At 40.6% G+C, this 6,000-nt stretch overlaps 1 protein-coding gene across 1 annotated transcript in view; it reads left to right on the top strand.

Moving 5' to 3' along the window:
* The first annotated feature begins 1,054 nt into the window (after nucleotides 1-1,054).
* Nucleotides 1,055-6,000, top strand: part of LOC115122570 (neuroblast differentiation-associated protein AHNAK-like) — a 44,724-nt gene continuing 39,778 nt past the window's right edge. Inside the window, 1 exon segment of the mRNA XM_065016542.1 lies at nucleotides 1,055-1,348. The gene's annotated coding sequence lies outside the window, so the exon portion shown is untranslated.

Here is a 6,000-nt window from a genome sequence, read left to right as displayed (position 1 = left end):
ATGGACAGCCACAAATGAAATACATACCATACCAAAGTAACATTACATACTATACTGGACAAAAATATAAATAAAACATGTAAAGTGTTGGTCCCATGTTTCATGAGCTGAAATAAAATATCCCAGAAATGTTCCATATGAACAAAAAGCTTATTTTTCTAAGATTTTGATCAACAAATTTGTTTCCATCGATGTTAGTGAGCCTTTCTTCTTTGCCAAGATAATCATCCACCTGACAGGTGTGGCATATCAAGAAGCTGATTAAACAGCATGATCATTACACAGGTGCACCTTGTGCTGGGACAATAAAAGGCCACTCTAAAATCTGCAGTTTTGTCACACACCACAATGCAACAGATATCAAACGTTTTGAGGGAGTGTGCAGTTGGCATGCTGACTGCAGGACTGTCCACCAGAGCTGTTGCCAGATAATTTATTGTTAATTTCTCTACCATAAGCCACCTCCAACATAGTTTTAGAGAATTTGGCAGTACGTACAACTGGCCTCAAAACCGTAGACCAAGTGTAACCACGCCAGCCCAGGACCTCCACATCCAGCTTCTTCACCTGCAGGATCGTCTGAGACCAGCCACCAGGACAGCTGATGAAACTGAGGAATATTTATGTCTGTAATAAAGCCCTTTTGTGGGGAAAAACTCATTCTGATTGGCTGGGCCTTGCTCCCCAGTAGGTGAGCCTGGCTCCCAAGTGGGTGGGTCTATGTTATCCCAGGCCCACCCATGGCTACACCCCTGCCCAGTTCTGAAATCCATGGAATAGGGCCTCATTAATTAATGTACATGTACTTATTTCCTTATATTAACTGTAACTCAGTAAGGTATTTGAAATTGTTGCATGTTGCGTTTATATTTTTGTTCAGCATAATTAGTCTCCCGGATTTTATTTACTATATTATGTCTACCCCTGATTCCAGGTTGCATTGGATGGGCAGAGCCAGAAAAGGAGACTACGGCCACTCCCTTCGACACCTCCCTCCCTATATCCCCCCTTCCCGCCCTCTATCCACGACCAGTAGCCCTACCCGTTCGCATGTCCAACCATTCTGCATCGCCCGGAGTAACAGCCACGCAGACTAGAAAAAAGGTAAAACGCACTTTCTAAGGGGAGAGAGTGAGAAGGGAGGGGAGAGAGAAAAACGCCCTGGACACGGAGGGAGACTCGGGTTGATAAAGCAAGAAAAGTTTTTTTTTTATGAGAGAAATAAGGTTTAATTGGGAAGAAGAATACGTGCTTTTATCGACTGCTGGGACCGCAGGAGGAGAAGAGGACACTGCCGAAGATGCTCAAGCTGCTGTGTTAAAGTTGTTGCAACTCAGACTGCTCATAGGTAAAACAACAATTTCTGTCATCACAATTCTTATTTGAGTTATTTTAAAAGTGTATTATGGTGATGGTATCCTATCTGGTAAACTCACAAAGTTGTAAGGCATTTGTTAAATGACGTGGCAATCGTGTTTTTTTTAGGTTCGTTTTACAATTACGGTTTTTGAAAATAAGAATAACGGTCTTTCACCCACTAAGTGAGAGGAAGGGTGGTGGTCCGCGGTGTTACTTTGTTTTCGCGTTCAAAGTTCTGTAATGTAGAACACGAGATGAAGTGGGTGTGTGTCACCACCCACATTAACGGAGACTTGGGTCGTACTTCTTATTTCACTCTCTTTTACTGCGCACAAAATAAAGGCTGACTGGGGTATATGGTGCGACGCCAGTCACATACAGGAGGGTTTATGTTCCTTTGTGCTTATGTGCTTATCTATCCAATGTTAAAGTACCCCCCCCCCCCATGAGAATGTGTAGCCTCGTCCAGTTGTTACTTCATATCAGCAACCTGGATATTGATCATTCTAACATCGCCCTGCACGCAAAGAAAACTCCCAAGCATCATTTTTTGATGTAAAACCTGTCAAGCTAAGTAATGTTATTTTTTTCCCTCCCCTATTTGATTCTAATCTACCAAGTCGAGTGTTTGTGTTTGTGTTTGTGTGAGTAAGAGTAATTGTTTGTTAATAAATCAGCTATCAGTAAAGGCAGTTCACAAAAAAAAGCCTTTTAAGATAGGCTTCAGGCTTTGGGTGTGGGTTCTACTTTGTTACTATTACCCTCTTACTCCCTCCCTCCCTCCCACCCTCCCTCCCTCACTCCCTCACTCCCTGTTTCAGGGAGGCGCACCCATGAGAGAGAGAAAATAATGACACACACTCTGCAATCATGTACAGCAATCTTAGAACACCATCTTCTAACCCATCTTCACCAAAAAACATCGCTTTTCAGAGTATAATATAGTAACGGTTTTAATATAGTATATAAGTATACAGTGTGTGTGATAAATCAAGCTGTACTTTCCAATTTAGCTAAAAAATAAAAAATAAAAAAACTGTTTTCATCTGTTTTAAGTGTGTTTTAACGTGTTCACATGAATGGAGTTTTAGCGACTTTCTCCTCACTTGCAGTTTTAACTCGATTTGTTTTATCCTGAGATTCTAGCCAGGGTGGAGAGGGAGAGAGGGAGAGAGAGAGAGAGAGAGAGAGGGGGGGGGGAGAGAGAGGGGGGGGGTATGGTAATGGAATGTAGTGGTTTGGAAATACTTACTAATTGAAACCAGGCTTGAGGAAATGAGGGGAAAAATAATCAAGACTCTTGCATCTCAGAGTGAAAGAGGTGTTTTATTCGAGCTCAGAACATTAAGTAACAAAGATACAGAATGTATTTAAATACCAGAAACAGCTACGTTGTTATAACTTCAGGCGTGTATTAACCTTGAAGATTTACAATAAAACCAAACAGCCACCTTTTGTGTGTTTCTCCATCCCAATAGACATAGATAGAGTTATAGACGGAGAGACTTAGATCCCTCGGACATTATGCTTTGTGTAGTTGGGTGGAAAATTCAAATGTTTTAATCGCTCCCTTCCCCATTTCTGCCACACCCTGGCCCGACGTTCTTCTGTAGAGCAGCAGGGAAAGGAAAGTCTCTATCCCAGAGAACACTAGCCACAGGCTGACACCAGAGCCAGCGAGCTCACAGAAAATGTCTTAAAACTGTAAAAGTGTAATGGTTCTCCCAGTTGTTCCTGTCGAAAGTGATGGATAATGACAGCGGCTATGAGCAAAAGGGTTGTATGGTCAGTCAAGTCGTGCTTAAAGGTCCAATACAGACTCTTAGAAAAGCAAGAATTTAGCTAGGACTGTCTGGGAGTGGTCTGAGTGGGGAGGGGAAAACTTAAAACTAGTTGTTATTGGCTGAGAGGTTTGTAACTCTCGTTCTTATTGGTCTATTAACTCATTCACCACCCGGTGATGTCACCAGACAGACAGGGAAAACTCCATCCCACCAAAACAGGCTAAAATTTCAGGCTATATTTTCAAACATTTCTTACACATCTCTTACACTAAAAGGGCATTATCATAACTTTCACAATTTCACAGTATTATTCCAACCTCAGTGTGACACTATATAAAACACAGGAAATCACATTTTTTGACTGTACTGGACCTTTAAATGTTCACTTTTTTTTTTATTGTGATGGTATGTAAAAGTATATAGCCTATGTCTGCATGTTCAGTGTTTTGAACAGTTCATTTGACATGGTAGTACTTGTTCAAAACGGAGAATATAGTAAGTGTCAAATTGTAACTGGAACAAAGTCAGAGATAAGTTACTACACAGCCAACTTCAGATTCAGAACCGTTCTTGACAGCCCCCTGACAAACCCAGACCTGGTTTTGTTATTTATTAACTTAATCTGTCAATTCTGTGGACATGGAATTCATTGAACACTCATCTTTGTACTCCACCAAACCTGCCGCCATACCGTTCCCCCTGCTAACTGTTGATAGCAGAGGAGAGGAGTGGCATTCTCACTGTGCCAGTGTGAAACGGAAAGAGCCCAGACTCTCGCACACTTCCTTTTGTCATTTCCTCCTCACGGTCCCATTCAGGGGCGTACGGGAGAGAGTACGGGAGAGAGAGGGAGAGCGTACGGGAGAGACGTACGGGAGAGAGAGACAGAGAGAGAGACAGAGAGAGGGACAGAGAGAGAGAGAGAGAGAGGGAGAGTGTACGGGAGAGAGAGACAGAGAGAGAGACAGAGAGAGAGACAGAGAGAGAGACAGAGAGAGGGACAGAGAGAGGGAGAGAGAGGGAGAAAGGGAGAGAGAGAGAGAGAGAGATTATGGGAGATTAGATTTCATAACTGGTGCACTAAAGCAGCAACAGTTGTCCATCCGTCAGAAGTAGGACAGTAGTACGTTATTGATCCCAACTTGTGAAATTGTTGGCTAGAGCTCCACTAGTGTGGTGGGTTCTCCTCCCCCTCTGTGTAACCGTAAGCAAATCTCAACAAATATCTCTTGACTCATGGACTTATTTTGCCATAATGAAATGTAGCAATTTTCATGACAATAATTATTGCAAAATACATCTTTCAGACAGAGCGATTGTACACAGATTTTTCAGAGAGAGCCACTCCCTACACCCTCCTTCCTACGATTCTGTCTATGCCTGTAAAAAAACTAAATCTGGCAGTGTTTTTTAGAGCCCAATTCATACAGTCCTATTTTTGTATTTTTTTTAGTTATTCTTGCCGCGATAAGCTTATTTATATCTCTGGTGCACATGGCGGCACGTTTATGAGTGGAAGTAGATGTGTAGAGTAGATGTGGTTGGACGTCTATTTAAAAAAAAATCTATTGAATATACACCATCACTAAGAAATGCATTGTTAATTTGTTTTAGGAAACATTAAAATATGAATATAATGTATTAGAATGGCAAAATGTTTGAGTTAATTAAACATTAAATCAATAGTTATTATGTTACTGGTCTGTGCAGTCTATATTCTACAGTACATGGTCATATGCACATTAAATCAATAGTTATTATGTTACTGGTCTGTGCAGTCTATACTCTACAGTACATGGTCATGCATATTAAATCAATAGTTATTATGTTACTGGTCTGTGCAGTCTATACTCTACAGTACATGGTCATGCATATTAAATCAATAGTTATTATGTTACTGGTCTGTGCAGTCTATAAGCTACAGTACATGGTCATGCATATTAAATCAATAGTTATTATGTTACTGGTCTGTGCAGTCTATACTCTACAGTACATGGCCATGCACATTAAATCAATAGTTATTATGTTACTGGTCTGTGCAGTCTATACTCTACAGTACATGGCCATGCACATTAAATCAATAGTTATTATGTTACTGGTCTGTGCAGTCTATAAGCTACAGTACATGGTCATATGCACATTAAATCAATAGTTATTATGTTACTGGTCTGTGCAGTCTATACTCTACAGTACATGGCCATGCACATTAAATCAATAGTTATTATGTTCATTAAACAGACACGACACACTTAGGCCTCCCTAATCACAGTCAACACACTTATATTTTATAGTAGGCTATGAATATAATGAAATATAACAGAATAATATAAAATAAAAAAAATCCCCAACACAACTTGCGTCGTCACGGCAACGTGTGGAACCGCTGTCATAGTGGGGAAAAAAAGGTGATATTTTGAAACAGAGCCCAGGACAAGCCCAGGCTTTTTTCTTCATCCATGTTTTCATCTCTTTCCTACCCTCACTCCACTTTGTTAGGGAGCAGACATATGGTTTTACATTGACAGTATCTTCATCATGATACTGATAGAAAATAATAGCAATCTATATTTACAAGAGTCTCGTGTTCATATTTCAGATCCTCAGCGGGCTTTTTTTGAGTTTGAGTATTTAGGCGATCAAGCAAAATAATAGATCTACATTTGGTTTAGGCTACATTATAAACTGGGTGGTTCGAGCCCTGAATGCTGATTGGCTGACAGCCATGGTATATCAGACCGTATACCACTTGTATTTCAAAACAGTTATTTATGCTGCTATAATTACGTTGGTAACCAGTTTTTAAATAGCAATAAGGCAGCTCTGGGGTTCCTGATATATGGCCAATATAACACGGCTA

Source organism: Oncorhynchus nerka, unplaced genomic scaffold (assembly GCF_034236695.1).
Source record: "Oncorhynchus nerka isolate Pitt River unplaced genomic scaffold, Oner_Uvic_2.0 unplaced_scaffold_83___fragment_2___debris, whole genome shotgun sequence".
NCBI classification, from domain to species: domain Eukaryota; kingdom Metazoa; phylum Chordata; class Actinopteri; order Salmoniformes; family Salmonidae; genus Oncorhynchus; species Oncorhynchus nerka.
The sequence above is the reverse complement of the archived record's forward strand: the minus strand, read 5'-3'. Positions and strand labels throughout refer to the sequence as shown.